Source organism: Lissotriton vulgaris, chromosome 6 (genome assembly GCF_964263255.1).
Source record: "Lissotriton vulgaris chromosome 6, aLisVul1.2, whole genome shotgun sequence".
In the NCBI taxonomy this organism is placed as follows: domain Eukaryota; kingdom Metazoa; phylum Chordata; class Amphibia; order Caudata; family Salamandridae; genus Lissotriton; species Lissotriton vulgaris.
Genome location: NC_141694.1, coordinates 1775946829 through 1775970129, shown reverse-complemented (window position 1 = coordinate 1775970129; position 23301 = coordinate 1775946829). Strand labels below are relative to the sequence as shown.

Here is a 23301-nt window from a genome sequence, read left to right as displayed (position 1 = left end):
TTTGGGGTGCTGGATAGTGGTAAGTGTGAGAAGTTGGCCTGGTATATAATGCTCACTAATTCTTAGTGATCACTTTGTACCATGCCAAGCAACCCTTATGATGATGGTTGTAATTCAACCTTGTAGACCAGTTATCCTAGTGGTAACGTGGACAAAGCAGTCTTAGGCTAAACTCTGAAAGGCATGTGAAGCCAGCTGTTATACCATACACAACCCCCTTGAATACCAAATGAAAGGGACACCACACAGATATATATTGAAAATATATATTGATTTATTAACTATAAAATCCCCTGGACTCTTTATGAGCACAGAAGCACAAGCGTTAAATCACAAGACAGTTTAAAATACACAAAAGTTGCACAATATGGATGAGCCCTAGGGGCCACCTAAACCATATACTAAGAAAGTGGTATAAGAGATACCAAGAGGAAAGTGAAGAGGCCTAGGGCCTTGGGAATCGCTGGAGCTATTCGAGACTGGCAATGACTAAGTCGGGAAAGGCCCACGGGACTCGGGTGCAGTGTTCAAAGTGCACGCACTTTGCAATACAAAGTCTATGGTGCGTAAAAAGCACAAAGTTAGAAAGTTAGGAACCTTCCGAGTTACCTACGGAGCTGAAACTTAAAACACAGGCCCTTGGGATGTGTACCAGTGCAGGAGCACCGGCGGAGCTGAGTTACCTCACCCACAGGAAGCGGGTGCACAGGGTCGAAGTTGTGTCGGGTTTCGTCACGCTGGTCGATGGTGCTTGGAGCTGAAGAGGCTGCAGGCGGCTCGATGAGAAGAGTTCCGGTGGATCCAAGGGTGGATCTGAAGATGTGAAGACGTGAAAGCAGAGGGGACAGTGTTCAAAGTCACTAGCCAGTGACTACCGTGGAACCAGATTGGAACCAGGCGATGTCGGGTGCAAACAGGCGTTGTCGGGTAGCTTCTTTCTGCAGCCACGTGGATACCCGGGGTCGAGGACGTCCAGGAGTCGGTCACGAGCTGTCCCACGTAGGCTTCTCGCTGTTGGCGGTGTCGGCGACCTGATCGGAGCAAACAGGCCTTGGCAAATGCAAGCCACGCAGAAGTTGAAAGATGCTGTTCACTCGGACCAGCAAGGTCAGAGCGGGTGCTCCTTTTTACAGGAGCTTGGGTAGGTCTGGAGCAACCAGACCTGCTGTGTAAATCTTCGGGTTCGTCGCCAAGATGGCCGCTGGCCGCGTGGCTAGTGGCCGGGATGGCGCGTCGAGTGGCACAATGCAAAAGGGCCCCACGCAGATCGTGGAGATGCTGGAGGGCTGATCTTCGGTGCAAGGGCTGCTCGGTGGTGGGGGTTCTCAATCCTCAAAGCACAACGTCGAGGATGCCTCAGAAGCTGCGCAGTCAGCTTTTCGAGTGTCTTTCAAGAGGTCCGGTCCCACGTCACTCGGTGCCTCCACGGGTCCCTTCTTCGCAGGGACTGTGGATCGGGCTCTGAGAGGTCTGGGAGTCTGGTTCTTGTCGGGCTCTGGGCTCGGTCTCCGGCGGGAGGCGGCGGCAAAGCAGACGTCGAGGTGCTGGTTGGTACCTGTGTTCACAGGGTGGCCACTCCTAGGCCACAAGGGAGATTCTCTTCAGTCTTCTGTGCAGCAGAATGTCGAAGTCCAGTCTTCTTCTTGTTTAAAGTTGATTTCAGGATGATCTGCTGTGCAATGGCACTGCTCCCCCTCTTATTCCCAAACTGGGGGTGGATCACCTACTAGGTCCCTCCTCTGGGAGGAACCAGGAAGGGGGGCGGTTACACCCCCTTTCCTTTGTCCAGCTCCACGCCAGGACTGGGGCTGGAAGGCCCCAGAACCGGTTTGGACTGGCCTATGCACGGGGACACCTTGTGTGCCCCGGGCATGTCTGATTCTATTCAGCCCTGTCCTACCCAATACACAAAATCCTGTCTGGGGAGGTGCTCGCACCTCCCAAGGCAGGAAACCCTTTGTCCAGGCCACCATCTGCCGAGTTTCGGTCAGCAGCAGGAGGCCAGACTTGTGTCTGTGGTGGCAGCGTCCATTTTGTGAAGCTGAGGCTCTGTTTAACTTTAACCGGGGTTAAGGCTACGCACATGTCGTGTCCCTCTAGGAGGGTGGAATGCTATCCCCGTCGCCAGAATTGGTGAGGGGATAGTATTCCAATTCGTATGACACCTTACTCGACATGTTTTGATAAAGCCAAACCAAAGATAGCATTTAACCGCGAGGATTATAATGCACTTAAGAGTATATGGTATGGCAATATCCCGGAACAGCTTAGGGAGTTGTTCCCGACAGCTGCAGACAGGCTCAGCTCATGCTAGAGCACCATCTCACATATTTCCAAGCACTCTGCCTCCAGGATTGAGGAGGCCTTCCATAGGAGTGGCTGATAGGAACATATGTGTCCAGTTTAGGGTTAGGCACAGACATACTGTACCTAAGTAAGAGGTGGTTACACCGACTTACCCCAGCTGAGTGATCAGCCAGTTGTGTCAAATATGGAGGCCAGGCCAGGGGTGGCATAATACATGCTGCAGCCCCTGGTAGGCCTTGGATACACCTATGCCCTGGGCACCTAGGGTGCACTAATACAGGGGCTCATAAGGTGAACCAGTTCCAATTCGTAATGCACCTAAATTGCATTGGCATCAATTTAGAGAGAGAACAGCAGGCTGTGGGTCTGATTAGCAGGCCCACAGCCACATTAAGTCAGAAACCAGTGAAGCAAAAAGCAAAAATTTGGGGTGACCATAGGATAGCAGACCCTACTCTCCTACATAACCCCCCCCCCCCAAACGCAGGGACATTAGACTAACCTTGACCAGTTGTGTCTTCATGTTCTAAGTGGAAGTACCTGGAGAGACCATCTGCGTTGCCATGGTCAGTCCCTGGGCGGTGCTCCACTGTAAAGTCCATCCCCTGTAGGGAAATGGACCACCTGAGTAGTTTGGGGTTTTCACCCTTCATCTGATTAAGCCATAGGAGGGGCTTATGGTCGGTCTGAATCTTGAAGTGAGTGCCAAATAAGTATGGTCTCAACTTCTTCAGGGCCCACACCACAGCAAAGGCCTCCCTCTCTATAGCTGACCAACGTTTCTCTCTGGGGGTCAGCCTTCTGCTAATGAAAGCAATGGGCTGGTCCTGGCCATCTACATTAAGCTGTGAAAGCACTGCTCCCACTCCCAACTCAGAAGCATCTGTTTGGACAATGAACTCTCTTGAGTAGTCAGGACTCTTCAGGATAGGTGCAGAGCACATGGCCTTCTTCAGGTCATCAAATGCCTTTTGACAGATTTCTGTCCACTGAACCTTTTTAGGCATCTTCTTGGATGTCAGATCATTAAGAGGAGTCACAATGGACCCATAGTTCTTAACAAACTTCCTGTAGTACCCAGTCAGGCCCAAGAAAGCTCTGACCTGAGTCTGGGTAGTTGGAGGGGACCAGTCCTTGATGGTCTGGATCTTACTCTCCAGTGGTTGAACTTGGCCTCCACCTACAAGGTGGCCCAGGTATACAACCTTACTCTGCCCTATCTGGCACTTTGTTGCCTTGATAGTGAGGCCTGCCTTCTGCAGAGCCTCAAGCACTTCCTTCAGGTGGACCAGGTGATCCTCCCAGGTGGAGCTAAAGACAGCAATATCGTCCAGATAAGCTGCACAAAAGTCATCCAACCCAGTGAGGACTTGATTCACCAACCTTTGGAAGGTGGCAGGTGCATTTTTCAAACCAAAGGGCATCACCACAAACTGATAATGCCCACTAGGGGTAGAAAATGCTGTCTTGGCTTTAGACTCCTCAGCTAACCTGATTTGCCAGTAGCCAGCTGTCAAGTCAAATGTGCTCAAATATTTGGCAGAAGCCAACTTGTCAATGAGCTCATCTGCCCTTGGAATAGGGTGTGCATCTGTCCTGGTGACAGCATTGAGTCCTCTGTAATCCACACAGAACCTCATCTCTCTCTTGCCATCTTTGGTGTGAGGTTTAGGGACCAGAACCACTGGGCTAGCCCAGGGGCTCTCTGAAGGCTCAATGACACCTAATTCCAGCATCTTTTGCACCTCAGTCTTTATACAGTCCCTGACGTGGTCAGGTTGCCTGTAAATTTTGCTCTTTACAGGAAGACTGTCACCAGTGTCCACCACATGTGTACACCAGTTAGTCTGACTGGGTGTCAATGAGAACATATGCCTGTATGCCTGTAGAACTTGTCTGCAGTCATGTTGCTGATGTTCAGTGAGGCTGCCACCTAAGGCCACACCATCAACTGAGCCATCCTCAGGGTTCTGAGTGAGCAGGTCTGGGAGAGGGTCACTCTCTTCCTCCTGTCCCTCATCTGTAGCCATGAGCAAGCCCATGTCTGCCCTGCTGACATATGCCTTCAATCTGTTCACATGGAGCACCCTGTGGGGGCTCCTGGGAGTTCCTAGGTCCACCAAGTAGGTAACCTCTCCCTTCTTCTCCAGAATTGTATGGGGTCCAGACCATTTGTCTTGGAGTGCTGCTGGGGCCACTGGCTCCAACACCCATACCTTCTGTCCAGGCTGAAATTCAACAAGGACAGCCTTTTGGTCATGCCAAGCTTTTTGTAATTCTTGGCTAGCCTCAAGGTTTTTTGATGCCTTTTCCATGTACTCTGCCATCCTGGAGCGGAGACCAAGTACATAGTCCACTATGTCCTGTTTAGGCTTTTTGAGAGGTAACTCCCATCCTTCCTTCACTAGACACAGGGGTCCTCTTACAGGGTGCCCAAACAACAATTCAAAGGGGCTGAAGCCAACCCCCTTTTGTGGGACCTCTCTGTAAGCGAACAAAAGGCAGGGCAGAAGGATGTCCCATCTTCGCCTGAGCTTTTCAGGTAATCCGTTAATCATGCCCTTTAGGGTCTTGTTAAATCTCTCAACAAGCCCATTGCATTGTGGGTGATAAGGAGTGGTGAACTTGTAGTTTACACCACATTCCTTCCACATAGCTGTCAAATATCCAGACATGAAGTTGGCACCTCTATCTGATATTACCTCCTTAGGAAACCCCACTCTGGAGAAAACTCCAAGTAAGGCCCTGGCCACAACAGGAGCTGTTGTGGTCCTAAGGGGAATTGCCTCTGGGTACCTGGTGGCATGATCCACTACCACCAGTATGAATCTGTGCCCAGATGCTGTAGGGGGATCCATTGGACCAACAATATCAATCCCCACTCTTTCAAAGGGAACCCCCACCACAGGTAGTGGTATCAGGGGGGCCTTTGTTGTTCCACCTGCTTTACCACTGGCTTGGCAGGTTTCACAGGAGCGACAAAACTCCTTGGTGTCTTCAGACATGTGAGGCCAGTGAAAGTGAGGGACAAGCCTGTCCCTGGTCTTGTTCTGGCCTACGTGTCCTGCTAAAGGAATATCATGGGCCAAGGTGAGTAGGAAGCCCCTAAATTGCAGAGGTATAACCAACCTCCTGGTAGCACCAGGCTTGGGGTCTCTAGCCTCTGAATAAAGGAGTCCATCGTCCCAATATACTTTATGGGCACCTTGAGCATTCCCAGCAACCTCAGCAGCAGCCTGCTGTCTGAGGGGTTCAAGAGAAGGACAGGTTAACTGAGCCTGCCCCAAGTCTGCCCTAGAAGGTCCCCCTGTCCCCAGAAACTCAACCTGATCAGGTTCAAGTTCTTCAGGGACAGTTCCTTCAAGGGTCTCCAGATCAGTTTCCTGGGAAGCCTGATCCTCACTTGTAGGCAGTTGGGAAGGCGCAGCCTTAACCCTCCTGTTCTTCTTCTTGGGAGGTACTTGGTCCATTGTTCCAGGATCCAAGACCTGAGGTTCAGAGAGGCACTTTTTGGCCTGTGACCTGGTCACAGCAAGGACATGTGATGATATCCCTAACATCTCTGCATGAGTCCTGTACTCAACTTCTGACCATAGAGAGTTCTCCAGGTCATTGCCCAACAAACATTCTACTGGGAGATCAGCACTAACCACAACTTTCTTTAGGCCAGTTACCCCTCCCCAGGAAAAGTTAACAAGTGCCACACTATGTGTAGTAGTGACATTGCTGGCATTGGTCACCAGGTAATCATCGCCTGGCATGTATTGTCCAGGGTCCACAAAGTTAGGTGTCACCATAGTGACACTGGCACATGTGTCCCTGTAAGCTTAAGCCACTTTGTTGTTAATCAAAGGTGTCTGTCTGTATTTGCCCAGGTTACTGGGACTTATGTCAGGGGTCAAATCTATGTCCCCTTCACAAACCAGAACAGCCTGTGTAAGAGTTCTGACTAAGTCAGAATCTCCTTCAGTTCCCAAAGTGATTCCCACTAATCCCTTGGCTTGAGGACCAGCACTGCTAACTGTACTAGTGGGTGCAGGTGCCTTAGGGGCTGCAGTGCTGGGGGCTCCACCCTTTTTACACTCACTTGTCCAGTGAGAGGTGTTCTTACAAGTTTTACACCAGGGTTTCTTCTGACCTTCTTTATTCTTCTTCTTGGAAGTTTGGGACCCACCCTCTGTCTCAGTTTGGGGCCCTGTTGAAGACTTCTGGTCTTTAGCTTTCTGCTCCCCACCCTTCTGGTCTGTTTTCTTCTGGTCACCACCCTGGTTCTGGTTCTGGTTCTTTTGCTTAACTCTGGTTCTTACCCATTTATCTGCCCTCTTTCCCAATTCTTGGGGAGAGGTCAAATCTGAGTCAACCAAATGTTGATGCAACTGCTGGTTCTGACAACTATTTAAAATTTGTTCTCTCATCAGCAAATTATACAATCCTTCATAGTCTGTAACCTTGCTTCCCAGCAACCATCCCTCCAGAGCCTTAGTGGCACACTCAACAAATTCAGACCAGTCCTGAGTCTGTGTCTTCTGGGTATCTCTGAACATTAACCTGTACTGTTCAGTGGTTAAGCCTAACCCATCAATCAGAGCACTCTTCAGGACCAGGTAGTTTCTAGAATCCCCATCACTAACTGTGAGGAGTCTGTCTCGGCCTCTACCTTCAAAGGAGAGCCACAAGATTGCTGCCCACTGCTCCTGAGGGATCTGCTGTACTCTGCAGGCTCTCTCCATTGCAGTAATCCATTTATGGATATCATCCCCAGCTTTGTAGGGGGGCACAATCTTACTCAGGTTTCTATTATCAAAAGACCTGTCTTTATCCTTGTGGATATTGCTGCCACCAGTGGGTTCTATTACCCCACTCTCTCTAGGCTGTCTTGCTCTAGCAAGTTTCTCCTTAGCCAGGGCAACCTCTAACTCTTGCCTCTGGATCCTAAGCTCAGCCTCTCTCATCTTGGCCTCATGTTCCCTTCTCTGAGGGCTAGTCATCTCCTTTCTGGAGTGACCATGAGAGCCTCTAGAGACATGGGAGGTATTGGATTCACCTGAGTGATGCCTCCTCCTCCTATGGCCCTGGTTAAGTCCACCTGGGGGTCTGAATGGGTTGTTACCTGATTCATTCCCAAGTTGACTTAAGTTAGCCTGGTTCAGTCTACTGACCAGCACCTGACTATCTCTGTCATCATCTGACTCACTGCTTTCCACCTCCTCCTCCTCTTCTTCTTCCTCTACATCTACCTGAGGAGCTCCAGTGGTGTAGGCTTCCTCATCTACCAGGATGATAGGGGCAGGGGTGTCTACAGTGTCATCCTCTGAAGGATGGTCTCCTTCAGCATCCCCTGTGGGGTTTGCTTTAGAGGTCTTTAGAGCCTCAGACTGATCCAAGAGCTCTCTTAGGTGGTCTGTAGTAGGGGAAGGCCCTGTCTTCAGACCCCTTAAGACACAAAGCTGTCTTAATTCCTTAAAGGGAAAAATAGCAAACTGGGATGGTGCCCTTGGAGGGTCACTCTCAACAGGAGTAAGTCCACTGGACCCCTCTGTTCCAGACATTGCTCTAGTGTGGGTGGATGTGTTGCAATCTACCTACACTGGTGTTTACCTACTAAACCTATCTAGTAGTTGTAGCTAGGGTGTGCTACTCCCTTTGCTCTACAACAACTAAGTTCAGTAGAACTTAAGTATACTAGTCTTGTTTTATATGTACCTAGCAGGTACCTGTATGATCTTTCAAATGATAATCTCAAAGATTGTAATGGTAAAACAACAGCAAGCTCAGATCCCAATCCGCTGCTCACCAATGTGAGAAGTTGGCCTGGTATATAATGCTCACTAATTCTTAGTGATCACTTTGTACCATGCCAAGCAACCCTTATGATGATGGTTGTAATTCAACCTTGTAGACCAGTTATCCTAGTGGTAACGTGGACAAAGCAGTCTTAGGCTAAACTCTGAAAGGTATGTGAAGCCAGCTGTTATACCATACACAACCCCCTTGAATACCAAATGAAAGGGACACCACACAGATATATATTGAAAATATATATTGATTTATTAACTATAAAATCCCCTGGACTCTTTATGAGCACAGAAGCACAAGCGTTAAATCACAAGACAGTTTAAAATACACAAAAGTTGCACAATATGGATGAGCCCTAGGGGCCACCTAAACCATATACTAAGAAAGTGGTATAAGAGATACCAAGAGGAAAGTGAAGAGGCCTAGGGCCTTGGGAATCGCTGGAGCTATTCGAGACTGGCAATGACTAAGTCGGGAAAGGCCCACGGGACTCGGGTGCAGTGTTCAAAGTGCACGCACTTTGCAATACAAAGTCTATGGTGCGTAAAAAGCACAAAGTTAGAAAGTTAGGAACCTTCCGAGTGACCTACGGAGCTGAAACTTAAAACACAGGCCCTTGGGATGTGTACCAGTGCAGGAGCACCGGCGGAGCTGAGTTACCTCACCCACAGGAAGCGGGTGCACAGGGTCGAAGTTGTGTCGGGTTTCGTCACGCTGGTCGATGGTGCTTGGAGCTGAAGAGGCTGCAGGCGGCTCGATGAGAAGAGTTCCGGTGGATCCAAGGGTGGATCTGAAGATGTGAAGACCTGAAAGCAGAGGGGACAGTGTTCAAAGTCACTAGCCAGTGACTACCGTGGAACCAGATTGGAACCAGGCGATGTCGGGTGCAAACAGGCGTTGTCGGGTAGCTTCTTTCTGCAGCCACGTGGATACCCGGGGTCGAGGACGTCCAGGAGTCGGTCACGAGCTGTCCCACGTAGGCTTCTCGCTGTTGGCGGTGTCGGAGACCTGATCGGAGCAAACAGGCCTTGGCAAATGCAAGCCACGCAGAAGTTGAAAGATGCTGTTCACTCGGACCAGCAAGGTCAGAGCGGGTGCTCCTTTTTACAGGAGCTTGGGTAGGTCTGGAGCAACCAGACCTGCTGTGTAAATCTTCGGGTTCGTCGCCAAGATGGCCGCTGGCCGCGTGGCTAGTGGCCGGGATGGCGCGTCGAGTGGCACAATGCAAAAGGGCCCCACGCAGATCGTGGAGATGCTGGAGGGCTGATCTTCGGTGCAAGGGCTGCTCGGTGGTGGGGGTTCTCAATCCCCAAAGCACAACGTCGAGGATGCCTCAGAAGCTGCGCAGTCAGCTTTTCGAGTGTCTTTCAAGAGGTCCGGTCCCACGTCACTCGGTGCCTCCACGGGTCCCTTCTTCGCAGGGACTGTGGATCGGGCTCTGAGAGGTCTGGGAGTCTGGTTCTTGTCGGGCTCTGGGCTCGGTCTCCGGCGGGAGGCGGCAGCAAAGCAGACGTCGAGGTGCTGGTTGGTACCTGTGTTCACAGGGTGGCCACTCCTAGGCCACAAGGGAGATTCTCTTCAGTCTTCTGTGCAGCAGAATGTCGAAGTCCAGTCTTCTTCTTGTTTAAAGTTGATTTCAGGATGATCTGCTGTGCAATGGCACTGCTCCCCCTCTTATTCCCAAACTGGGGGTGGATCACCTACTAGGTCCCTCCTCTGGGAGGAACCAGGAAGGGGGGCGGTTACACCCCCTTTCCTTTGTCCAGCTCCGCGCCAGGACTGGGGCTGGAAGGCCCCAGAACCGGTTTGGACTGGCCTATGCACGGGGACACCTTGTGTGCCCCGGGCATGTCTGATTCTATTCAGCCCTGTCCTACCCAATACACAAAATCCTGTCTGGGGTGGTGCTCGCACCTCCCAAGGCAGGAAACCCTTTGTCCAGGCCACCATCTGCCAGAAACCGGTCCCCGGTAGCTTGTTTCCTTCCCAGTGTAAGAGTTGGCTTTTGTAGTTTGGTTTGCCCTGTTCCCATCATGAACTGGGACAGGAACAGACTAATTTGCATACAGCCAGGTTCTGAAACTGGGATGGTGCAGTGAGCTAAAAAACGGTGTTGGATCTAGCCCTGATCTCTTGACTGGGTGAGAGTATTCTGTTTAATTCAGAGACTCTGTCCCTAACCACCCCTTGTCGTTAAATATTTTTGTCCACCCTAAGCGTGGAAGGGTATACTCAGATGTGAGTCCCTTGCTCATTGCACCATCAGGATTCAAGCAAGCCGGGCCGAAGACGGCTGAAATGCCAGAAACCGGTCCCCGGTAGCTTGTTTCCTTCCCAGTGTAAGAATTGGCTTTTGTAGTTTGGTTTGCCCTGTTCCCATCATGAACTGGGACAGGAACAGACTAATTTGCATACAGCCAGGTTCTGAAACTGGGATGGTGCAGTGAGCTAAAAAACGGTGTTGGATCTAGCCCTGATCTCTTGACTGGGTGAGAGTATTCTGTTTAATTCAGAGACTCTGTCCCTAACCACCCCTTGTCGTTAAATAGTTTCGGTCAGCAGCAGGAGGCCAGACTTGTGTCTGTGGTGGCAGCGTCCATTTTGTGAAGCTGAGGCTCTGTTTAACTTTAACCGGGGTTAAGGCTACGCACATGTCGTGTCCCTCTAGGAGGGTGGAATGCTATCCCCGTCGCCAGAATTGGCGAGGGGATAGTATTCCAATTCGTATGACACCTTACTCGACATGTTTTGATAAAGCCAAACCAAAGATAGCATTTAACCGCGAGGATTATAATGCACTTAAGAGTATATGGTATGGCAATATCCCGGAACAGCTTAGGGAGTTGTTCCCAACAGCTGCAGACAGGCTCAGCTCATGCTAGAGCACCATCTCACATATTTCCAAGCACTCTGCCTCCAGGATTGAGGAGGCCTTCCATAGGAGTGGCTGATAGGAACATATGTGTCCAGTTTAGGGTTAGGCACAGACATACTGTACCTAAGTAAGAGGTGGTTACACCGACTTACCCCAGCTGAGTGATCAGCCAGTTGTGTCAAATATGGAGGCCAGGCCAGGGGTGGCATAATACATGCTGCAGCCCCTGGTAGGCCTTGGATACACCTATGCCCTGGGCACCTAGGGTGCACTAATACAGGGGCTCATAAGGTGAACCAGTTCCAATTCGTAATGCACCTAAAGTGCATTGGCATCAATTTAGAGAGAGAACAGCAGGCTGTGGGTCTGATTAGCAGGCCCACAGCCACATTAAGTCAGAAACCAGTGAAGCAAAAAGCAAAAATTTGGGGTGACCATAGGATAGCAGACCCTACTCTCCTACAGTAAGTATAATTTACTATTCTAACTCCAGTCCCCGTGGACCCTAGGGAAGGTGTTGGATAGTAAATTAAACTTACCTCTTATCCTAGAGCGCCCCCCAGCGCTATGCGTTGTAATGGTATGCGTTGTAATGCCTGCGTTGTAGTGGTAGTGCGTTGTAAAAAATGCGTTGTAACAGGTGAATACCGTTTAGAGGATGCCCTGAAAGGAAAGTGGGTTACCAATTCTTGGACCTGGCCTTGGGGGTGGCGCACATGGGCATTGCTCGCCACTGGAAGTCCCCCATGGCCCACATCACAGTAGATGGTGGGCAGAAATGCAATAATGGGCGACGGCTGAAAAAGGAACCGCTGCGTGCCGACGAGTATAGAGAGATACGCAGCTGACTGTTTGCGGATCTGTAGAGGGAGGTGGACACCAGCTTTCTGCAGCTGGAGCTGGGCCAGTAACCTCAACCCCAGGTGGGACAACAGGCTCAGAATACTTCTATATGCTAGAGGCAGCAACACGTCCAACAAGTGGACTGAGTGGTGTGGTACGCAGGAGGGAGCGACTGGGCCCTTCAGCCACCGGAGTGGGTGCATATCTGGGTGCATATCAGCTGGCGAGGCCCCAACTGACCATGTGTTGACTGCGCCCAAACCCTCTAGTCTTGAGATCCTTATGAGCAGCAGACATAGTGGCGATTACTGGTGGGAAGTACTGATGATAGTGGCTAATGTTTCATATACTTTTGCAACGGCTTGTTGAAGAATTTTATGAGATTTTGCCAATCCTTTTCTGTCTAGCAGGAGAATGAGGGGGTCTGAGGCCTGCATGCTCGTTTCGTCTCACAAATTGCCTTTACGTGCTGATATGTCTGACTACTGTGCTGACACAGCTGCTGGATTGTGACTGAAATCAATAAAGAGATATATATATATTTTTTTTTATAATTTTTGGTGGTGTTATTTCCTATGACGGAAAATTCTAGCTGTAATGCAACTGCTTCAGATGGTAATGCTCTACCTGTGGGTGCTTTTGCCACTGATGGTAACCTGACAGAATGTATCTAATTGGTAGGCAGTGTTTCATTATTCTGTACAGGGTCAGAATCCCCCCTCTTGAGAACAAGGCCTATAGTCTCCAGGCTGGGAAGGGAAGCACCTGGACACAGGCTCTTGTTGACATCAGAAGACCTGTAAGACCAGGACTCACACTTTCCTAGCTCTCCTGCCTCATGCGAGTTCCAGGCAGGATCCAGTGCCTAATTCTCAGAGAAACTAGTACCTACCCCTCCGCGGTAACACCGAAAGCGGTTGAAACATGTCAGCAGCACTGCCTTCGGTTTACTTAATTCAAGCATTTGGATATTTGGACTTATCTCACTATAAAAGAGAACTTTAGAAGGATAATCATTGAAAAACATTGAACAGTGCTAGTAAGCACTTCAACGTAGCGGATATAAAAAAAAGAGACAAGCATTAGCACAAGCAAAACGTCAGGCAAGTGTGTTATCTTTACTAGTCATCCAATTCAATATATATAAAAATTTGCCAAAATATACAAATAAAGGAGAGGTTTGGAAGCCTGGACTCACCACTGCTACCACTGAAATGTAATTCTTTTCAGACAGCTGTGCACATGTGAACAGGTAGAATGATGTCACTCACAGTTCCAGACAGCCCATGGATGAAGCAGGCTGACCCACTGTTCCATACTGTATTCTTTGTTGAGTGGAAATAAGATGTCAGTGACACTTCAACAGACCAATAGATAGAGGGCAGACCATAGGAGCCTGTTTGTATGTATGTATGTATGTATTTTTATTATGATTTTTTTTTGGGGGGGGGGCATGGAGCTAATGAGACAACTAAAGCTATTGCTGGGCCAGGCTTTAAAATGAACAGAGCTGGATACTGAAGGGAAACGGGGGCATTGAGGTGGGAAGGGGAGACAAGGCAAAAGGAAAGTTTGAAAATCTGGATTTATATGTAAAGATGTGAGATGCCAAGATCAGCAAGTCACTGGCATCATTACTACTGGTATTATTAAGATCACTAAAATAATTCAACAACTAATTAGACTTCACTGCTGGAGTCCTCAGGTTTGCTCTCAAATTTTGATAAAGCTCATTAATAGGAATATATGTATATGTATTCCCCTTGTTGTCAAGCGTTTTCAAAGTGACGCGAGTAACAGGTGTTGTTGTTCTTATTCAGCGGCACTGATCTTGGCAATCTTTTAACGATGACAAGCACATGGACTTCCAACAGAATTAAAATCTGTTACTTGCAACTGCACACGGATTCCTGCAGCAGGCATATAACCCACTTGGCTACTATACAAGCAGCCTCGTGTCATGCATGTAAAGTGCAGAATAATATTAATCATTTGCTTTGATACGCCGTGGGCTGTGCCATTTCATAGTGCTATGGATACCAAGTTTTACTACCTCCCTACTCAATAGGACTCCAATTACAAGCAGAGCCTCCAGGAAGAAACCAACATATCTGACAGGGTCGACTAAATTATGCAGCAAGAAAAGGCAAATTAAGCAGCGCAATAAGACGCATTTTGGAGCAGTTCTAATCCACATTTTGTCATTTTAGGTCTCACCCACTAGACTGTTGGTGAAAAGACCTATTGCCAGTTTACAGTGAGATTAAAACCCGCCCATTAGTTATCATTGGTTGGTTTAGTGTCAGTCTCCCTGCTTGGCTTATATGTGTTGCCTTGTGTGGGCTTTCCATCCTCTTCTTGTGTGTGTCCCTCCTCTGAAGCAGGACCTCATTACTTGTGTCCTGCCACTACTCATTTTCAGGCACTACTTTTTTGTTTTTGCTTGCACACTCCATAAAAGTATATGTGTTTTTCAGCTGCGTCCCACGTGTACTTCTCTCGCCTCCTCTTTAGCTACGTGTTGCTCTCTCCCTCACCTGTGTGCTTCTCCCCACACTCCTCCATGATACGTCTGCCCAAGTGTCCCCGCACCCCGCACATTGCTCTCCCACCGGTGAGGTTCTCACCAGCTCCATGTTGCTTCCCCTCTCCCCCCAGGTGTGCACCTCTTCTCGCTCCTGCATTGCTCTCTCTCCATGCTCTGTTGCTACCCCTACCTGAATCCTCTGTGTTGCTCCCACCTCCTTCAGCCCGTTGAGTTAACTCCCCCCTCCTTGTTGGTTCTTCCATCCTTCACCTACTTTAAATCTCTTTTATTGTACTTTTTTTTCTTTGTATTTAATCGATCTAACTTGTATTGATCAATAAAAACAAATAATACCTCCACCGTATGTGTTTCTTTCTTCTTTATCCATGCTGCACAGTTTCGGGGATGCCGCATAGCTTGGGTATAAAACCGTGAGAAAAGCTAACAGGTCCCAAAGGAGAAATCTATTGGCTTTGCCAATGCTTCCTACTCATGTTACCACTACATGGGCAGAGGTTTCACCTCATTAAGATCCGCGTGACACCTAAAAACAGAGATCAGCAATGAAGGGTGTTCTGTCTCCGTGTGACAAAAGACCCGTCACTACATTCCCCCCACCCCCGGCCCCCCCAGTGGAATCCTGGGACACCTGAGCGGAATTTCCACCGCCCGGCGAGAGATGCCGAGAGACAGCGGGTACTGACTGAACACGTCTCTGCAGGGCTGGGAGGGGCGGCTGGAAGGCTGTCAGGTAACTGCCTGACTCTCTGGCCTGGGGGAGGTTTTAGAAAAGCGTTGGTCGGGTGCAGAGGAGACGCCCCCACACTTGAAGGCCGCAGTGTTTCTTCTGTACACTCCCCGAGCTCTTAAGCCTGCATCCGGGGAACGGGAAGAGCTCTTGTCGTTTGGAAGGCATTGTTGGCCGAGCCTCTGCGTCTAAATTCCTGCAGAGAGTAAACACACAGAAGGCGAGCAATGTTCAGTGGGAAACGTGCAAAGGCACCCTTGAAAGCAAGCTTACTCGTTGTCTCCAAGTAACAAAGGACGACTGCTTGTTTTCAACTGCAACAGCTCAGGTGAAGACAGGACTCCACATCCCAGAATGCATTAGATTCGGGAGTGGATTACCAGCCAGGTCTGGGGATGTGAAAGCTAGAAGTACAAATAATACTTGTAATAAGAACTACAACTTACAACTTGTTGTAATGCTGTAATGTCGTTTGCATCACAAGCCTGGAATTGAGGCATTGTGATGCACGCAGGTTCTCTCCTGTTAATTGGCCATATGTCTGTTCTCTTATGAGGTTCGAAAGGTCAGGGTTATAACAGTGTGACCACGGGTGGCGGGTATAAGGGTGTGAGGGGCATTCCCACCCGGGGTGCTGAGTTAACCAGATGTGGTGCATAGAACTGTTGAAATAAACATATCTGGAACATTACAACGTGCATGCTATCATATGGCTGGGTCTAAACTGGAATGGCATGGGAAGCAAAAAATCGATGGATTTAGGACCAGAACTCTGTACTGGGGTGAATGTATGACATTGTTCAGTATTCTGTCCATCAATTGTTCTTTTTGCTTTACTACACAGGTAGTTCACAACTCCAGCCTAGGTGTAGGTATAGGTTTCTATTTTTAAATCAGGACACCTCTACCATATAGGTAATATAAAGTATCAGGACTGCTCGTACTTTGATTAGACCTTTGTCTTCACTACTTATAATTAGCATGTATAAAAAAAGGAAATCACCAGTCTTTGCTAAAAAGCTACCAAAGGAAATGTAAAAAAAGAGAAGGGCTATAATATATAGATGATATTTAATACTGGCCTCAACTCAACTGAGCTCAGGTATAACATAAAAGAAATACTACCTTTGAGTGAAGTATAGATCAGAATAATACTTGAGGGATATCAGAGCTGCTCAATACAATTGAGAATCAATGGATACATAAAGATAAAAGCTCTGTCAAAATAGATGTAATGTTTTAGATCCATGCTCAATTAGTGTACTCAAACTGTTAAAATTTTATGTCACATACATACTAACCTTCAAAATGTTGTCGCTTATCCTGCTATATACAACTCCGCCATACTCTTAATTACTTTGTCGCATCCGATATAAAATTTGAACTATTTGAGTACACTAATTTTACATTTCCTTACATTTCGTCAGGGGTAGTAAGCGCTATATAAATGCAATTACAATACAATACAATACATGCAAAGAGGAGCGATGAAGTGCTTGGTTGGTGGCTGCCTTGACAGAGCAAAAGCAAAACAGCCTGCCTTCTGTAACTCTTCTGTCCTTACCCCTCCATGCAAGCTCAAAACTCTTCTTAAATCCCAGAGACCCTTGCTCTTTCTAGTTTACATAAGGGGGCATCCTCACTTCCTTCTAGAATTTCTTGCAGGCAACGACTGCTTTTATCATTGAAAGTGAGTGGCATTTCAGGGTAAAAAAGAAAGAGACAGTATAGTGAAAGGAGGCTTATCCTGCTCTATTGTTTCGGCTAGGGCAGCTGCACATGCATGTGTGGTCTCTAGGGCCTGGGTAACCTAACAGGGGTCTTTTTGACCCTTCCGGAGGGCTGAGTGAAATGTGTGGTGCATTCCGCCTTTGGCAGTGTTGCGTTCCAGGGCCTTCAGTGCCTTCCAAGCCCCAAGCTCACCCGACTCATCAGCCACTTCCAAGCCTGCCCCCCCAAGAACATATCAACAGAGGTCAGAGTGGGCTTGCAGGACCACTGGGAGACATCATCAGCAGAGGAATTATGAGGGGCATTAGATGGAGGAGGTAACCTGGCCCAGGTTTCGCTACGAGCACATAAAAGTGAATAAAATGAAGCCCCATACACCACCCAAGATGGGAGGAAAAATGCATGTTGGGAATTGGGAGGCACAGAGCACCATGAGGTTCACCTTGGAGGGGAGGTGGGGGGCAGAGGGGGCTGGGGTGTGTGGTAGCGGTGCCAATGAAAAGTGTGCAAATCTCCCAACAGACAGTATTGGCAGGCTACTTTCAAATGGGCCAGTTTAAGGTACCTTAGAAAGTGGGTCCATTTGGCACAGAGCAGAAAGACTCGCCAACCCAGTGGCAGTTTAGATTGAATTTTCAATATCCTGTAAAGAAAGGGGAGGATTCTCGGTTGACTCAACAATAAATAATAAGAATTATGGCATTAACCCCTCCCCTGCTGATGACGGAACCGCTCCGTCATCAGCTGCGGTGGCGCTGTGCTGATGACGGAGTGGTTCCGTCATGGCCCTGCCGCCGCACCTGCGTGGCGCTGATTTCGCGCCTGCGCGGTGCGTCCTATTGAGTGGGCGGGGCCGTGACGGAGCCGCTCCGTCATAAGCACAGCGCAACCGACGCTGGTGACGGAGCGGTTCCGTCACCAGCATGCGCCCGCCGCTCGGCCGCCCTTCCCCCTTAGCACTGCGGCGGAATAGCCACCGCAGTGTAGGGGTTAAAACCCCAGCCAGACAGCCAGAGAGGGGTGGCATTTCAAGTAGTAGGTTTTAGGCTTGTAAACGAAAGGGCCTGCTGGAAAAGAAACAAAGGGGTCAAACCCACCCCCACCCCAAAAACGTCCCTCCAGGCACACCCAAGTCCCGTAACCCACTGCTTGGCAAGAGGCAAGGTAGGTTGAATAATCAAATTGGTTAGTGATTTATGACTACAATCTTTAACCAAAAAGGATAAAAATGCCAAAAGACTCACAGCCACCTCAATGACTGGGAATGATTCCGTAAAAAATGCATTAATGAACATGACGTAAACAAAATTGCATTCACCACAGAGTGGATTGCGTGGCTGAATGTGTTAATGAAACTGCAGCCATTAAACATTAACCATAGTTTAGAATAAATTATTGGCTGTTGAATTGGAATTTTGAGACCCAGCAGACCGATTGTAGGGGTTAGCCTCCACAGCTTGAGGGACCAATCCCTTGGGTCAATAAGTGTTGCTCAAATATGAATTTACCTTAAAAAAACAAAGACAAGGGGTGTTTGGCCAAACAGGGCAGTTGGTTTAATTGAACACTGCGGCCGGGAGTACAGCATACAGAAACAGGTCTGAGGACTGACTCAAAGTACAATCGTTTTGAGCGTCTTTATATACATTTCTTGGAGCATCGTGAAACAATTTATAGATTCCGTTCTGTGAGAGGAATATACCTAGTAATGGAGCCATAAATTACTTCCACTTGATGATGAATGCAAGGGGGTCTCGACCTTGTGTGTATACAATGAGGGTCAGTGGGTAACATGTCTAGTTATACAGAATGGGGAGCCGTGATCACTGCGTGTGCTGTGTTCTGATTGGCTGAGTGTTCCTAACTTCATGTGCCATCTAACTTTATCGTGTTTTGGGAATGCGCGACCCTCCAGCCATGTGTGTTTATTGGGACCAAGCTCCCCAGACCATTGTGATGTCACTGTCTATCTGTGGAACTAATCTGGGTTTTTCCTGCTGTTTACGTGCCACCCCACACATGATCTGTCAATCAGCTGCCTCCGGCCTATTTGGGGTTGATGGAGAGGTCATATCGGGAGATTTCGAACACAGTGATTCGATAAATTTAGTCTGACAGTATGAGCTTCTTAGCTCATTCAACAGCACTAAGCATTCTGGTACCTGTGAGTCTCTACTTGCAATAGGAAAATTGGAACTACACTAGGCAACACACTAGTCAGCTTTGGGCTTTTCTATTACTATTTCATTAACCGGCGAGAAAGTCAAAGACTAGATGTCCCAGAAAGCACCAAGTAGGCATATGAAAACCCTGTGCTGTAAACCTGGCCTACGGCCAATAGGATGTAAGGTAGCAAATCTGCGCAGGAGGAACAGTATAGCATGCTCTTCAGCACAATCATCTGGAGTCCTACTGTCAACATATCACCATCATTGCATGTTTCCTTTTCCCTTGTCCTGTACCTTTTCAGGTCTGATGGCTCGGTGGGCTAATTCATCGGCTGCAGAGAAGTGTGTTTTTTATTTCAAGGTCAGAGATTGAGATCCTAGAATGCCCACTCTGCCTTTAATTCTCCTGATGTTGATAAAATGAGAACCACTGAGTTGGAGAACACATGGGTGGATTAGAATAAAGATCTGTTACTAGCTACAGGATAGTGTGCACTTTACAAATATCAATGAATGGAGTTCTTGCAAACATGAAACTATTACCCATAAGAGGATCCTAGCGCCAGACATACGAGGGATCTTATGTTTTTATGTTATGCATGACACCTTCACCTAAACACTCGTGGCAAGAGATGTGACCTACTGGTTAGAGATAGTGTATTTGGAACCTGAGGACCCCAGCACAGTTCGAGGTTCAGAATTGTTTCTTTCTGGGAAAATCACTTTATCTTCCTAAGCCGGAAGAAAGTAACGTATGAAATATACTTCAATACTACCCACTTGATCTAAACAATCTAAGATTGTCTCCCAACCCCCATTCATCCTCCCCAATGGGATACACAGCGCTTCATTGCTTCCTGGATAGGTTCCCGCTGTATAAATACCAATACATACAAACATACGTAAACATAGCACTTTTAGCCAGCAGCACTTTGCACTCTGGAACTTGCATCTTCAATTTTTGCATTTTATGTACAGCCTCGAATGCGGAGTACTACGACCTTAAAATGCTGTCTAAACTTGCGCAAATAGCGCCTGAATGTGTTCTTGTATGGGTGGTGAATACATATCAGATTTATTTAATCATAGTCTTTTCTGAACACCCCACAAAACAGTAGTTGCCTCTAAGTTACATACGACCCCAACATAAGTGCTTACACTGGAGCTCTTCTTCTGTGCTCATTGATTCATTAGCATTGAACCTACGTGTGGTGTTCACCATTATACCTTTTTGCTTTGTTGTAGTTCCCTAGTCATAATATAAATTTGAGCCGGGGCTTGCAAGCAGGGGCCCACAAGATCTCATTTTTGGGGACTGGGGCGTATTTTCAGCTGCAGACCCTATAGCCTAGACCGAGAAAAGGAGACGGTGGGGGAGAAGAAGGAACCGAAACCTGTGGCAATGCAAGAAAGCAGAGATGAAAACTAACCTCCAAGAGTGAGATAATGGAACAGGAAGTGTGTGGAAATAGATTAAAGAGGCAGAAGGAGGAATTAAACATTAGACAGCCTTGGTGTTTGGCAACCCCACACTTTGGATACACAGGCATCAGTCTTTTGAGAAAAACACTGGGCCCTGTCACGCTTTTTAAAAATTAAGCAATGTGAGTTGCTCTTTTTAGGTTTCGCCTGTACAGAGCTTGTGCAGTGCTTGGGAAATCTATTGTGTTCATTAAAAACTTAAAAGGGGCTTACATCCTGCCCCCTTTTTATTGGTTCGTGTACTTGCCACTTACCTTTCCTCTGTTTCTATAGCCTGCTGTTCCTCCTGTGCTTGCCTTATCAGTTTTCCGGAGCCAAAGTACTGCTTCCATCCACTTTTCTGGAACTTTTTTAAAAAAAGATTTTTACCAGCACAGCACTTGCATTGTGCTTGCTTTACTGGCTTTAACTTGTGATAACCCACAATCCAACCTCACACTTTACCGGAGGCTACCCCTAAACCAGCGCTGCGTGGTTCTCTCGTAGGCGAGCTTCTTGGCTTAAATGTTGTGGAGTTGAGGGCGTAGTACATGGCCAGTGACATTGGATATGGGAGCCTCATGCTCTCCTTGGAGGACCGTGCAATGTCTCCGGACGGGGTACGGCAGTGATCGGCACTGCACACCCACAAGCGCCAAACCGGCGTTTTCCATCAGCGGGCTTGTGGTTTACGTGTCGGTTACGAGCGCTGCGAGGCCCACCTTCTGTGCCAGAAGCTCCACACCATCAGCACTTTCAAACACGCTGGCCATGCCACGCACTCAAACGTAACCATTTTCAGGACACAGGGGCCATATCCCGGAGTCCTGTAATGGCTGCAACAATATATTGTCCATGTTGATGCCAGCTAATCAGGAATACCAAATCAATTATAAAAATGGCTAATCAGAGCATATGGACACCAACGTACCAGATATCACCAACTTTTTCATATCAGCAGCCCACTGAGACAATGGAAAAAATATATATGCATGTGCATGTGGAAATAGAGAAACACATACACAAGTTACCGGCAGGGCACAGGTATAGAGCTGGGTAGGACTGACTCAGCCTTTCATCATACCCAGGTTTGACGCATGAGAAATATGTGGCAATATTAGTTATGTATAAAAATGTTTGATATGCTGCTTCACGTGTCAGGGTGGCATGGTTACTTCTCCTAACTGGTTGGAGTCTGTGGGAATTAGCCGCTTTCTCCATAGCTGGAACACACTCTCCTGGAATAACAAGATAATCCCCCCTCACAATAACCTTGCTGGATGTGATGTCCAGGAATGTGACTTTTCCCGAAACCCCTCGGCTAACAGGGCCCTGACCTCAGCGCTGCACATGGGTGAAGCCTGTGAAACACTGTAGAGAAAATGGAGGGCTCAAAAAATACCCGAGTTTGGCCCAGACTTCTAGTGATGAATCCTTACAGGATTTACCTAAAGCAAGCACCCTGCATGTGCTTCTCAACTACCTGAGCTAAAGAAGTCACTGAGGAAGAAACAGTGCAGCATGCTTGGTGAGGCCAGGCTCAGGCGTGATTTTGGCTAAAAATAGGTGTCCTTTCCAGCTGTGCTTCTGTTTATTTTGGGTCAGGAGCTGTGCAGAACTGCTCGAGAGTGATGCATGTGAGTGGAGGGAGAGCCCTCCTGTACAAAATAATTCAATGTGTTCATCTGGGATATTATATCACTTTATGAAAGCAATGTACTAATTATGGGCGATGTGTTATACTGGCGAAAAAATGATTTTAAAAACACAGCCTAACGAATCCTGATTACACATTTTTTTTCCCCAGGAATATCCATGGAGAAGTGTGGCTCAATGATTAGAGCGACAGACCCTGAAGCAGAGATCTGGCCCGGGACCAGGGTTCAATTCCCCGCCTTGGTGAGTCTTGGGCTCAAAATTCCATGGACCTGATAATTCTCGCCTCGGTGCCTATTCCAATCATGGAGTCCCACTCTACAACTCTGGGCAATAGCTTGCTTAATCTCCACAACGCTAAGGATGCCTGGCCTCCACCTTGGGGGTGCCCAGGAGTGGACGCCTCACAGGGAAAGCCAGGATGGGTTCCACAGCGGTATTCGTACAAGCGCCTTGAGACCCTTGCAGGTGAGTAGTGCGCTATACAAGCATCAATTTACATTTTGGTGACTGATTTATGTGAATAAAAATCATTATATTCACAAAAACGTTCAAAAATACTTCCAAACTAGACATCAAATCCTGTGTCCGCTATTAAAAACTAAAAGGCCTTCAAAAGATTATTACAAACTATAAAAACATTAGAAACTGGAAAAAAATATTATTTACGGCAAAAATAAAAACTTGAATACATTTAGCTAACGCAGAGCAGTTAAGCCCCACTGCTACCCCATCTGATTTGACCAATGGGTGTGCCATATCCCATTGACCCCATCCAGGGGGGAACCCTGCCTGTAAACCCACCATCCGGTGGGGTCACATGCGCCCGTCCTAGCTTATCTTCCTCTCGCTTAGCAGCCCGCACTAGGCATTCGCGGGCATTAGCGTCTGCCATTAACCACATCTTAGGGGGGAAAAGAAAAGCTACTGGCATACCTAAGGGTAGTAGACATCAAGCCAAACAGCCTAGGAATAAAAAATCTGCACCTGGGCTGGAGCACCATCTGGGTAATTCGGGCAATGTTGTAAATCTGGATCTCGAGGTTAGTACAACTTCAAGCAATGCAAGAGGGATAGTGCCCAATACACCTAACCCAGGGGGGAATAAGCCTGACCTTATGGATTATATTGAGGGTAGGCTTAAGGCACTTATTTCCCCTGTTTTAACTAAACTTGAAGAAATAGGTAA

At 47.9% G+C, this 23301-nt stretch overlaps 1 protein-coding gene across 1 annotated transcript in view; it reads right to left on the bottom strand.

Moving 5' to 3' along the window:
* LOC147709465 (protein-tyrosine kinase 2-beta-like) overlaps positions 1-23301 on the bottom strand; it is a 368771-nt gene that overhangs the window by 333464 nt on the left and 12006 nt on the right. Inside the window, exon 2 of the mRNA XM_086925999.1 lies at positions 20732-20823. The gene's annotated coding sequence lies outside the window, so the exon portion shown is untranslated. The remainder of the gene's footprint in view (positions 1-20731; positions 20824-23301) is intronic.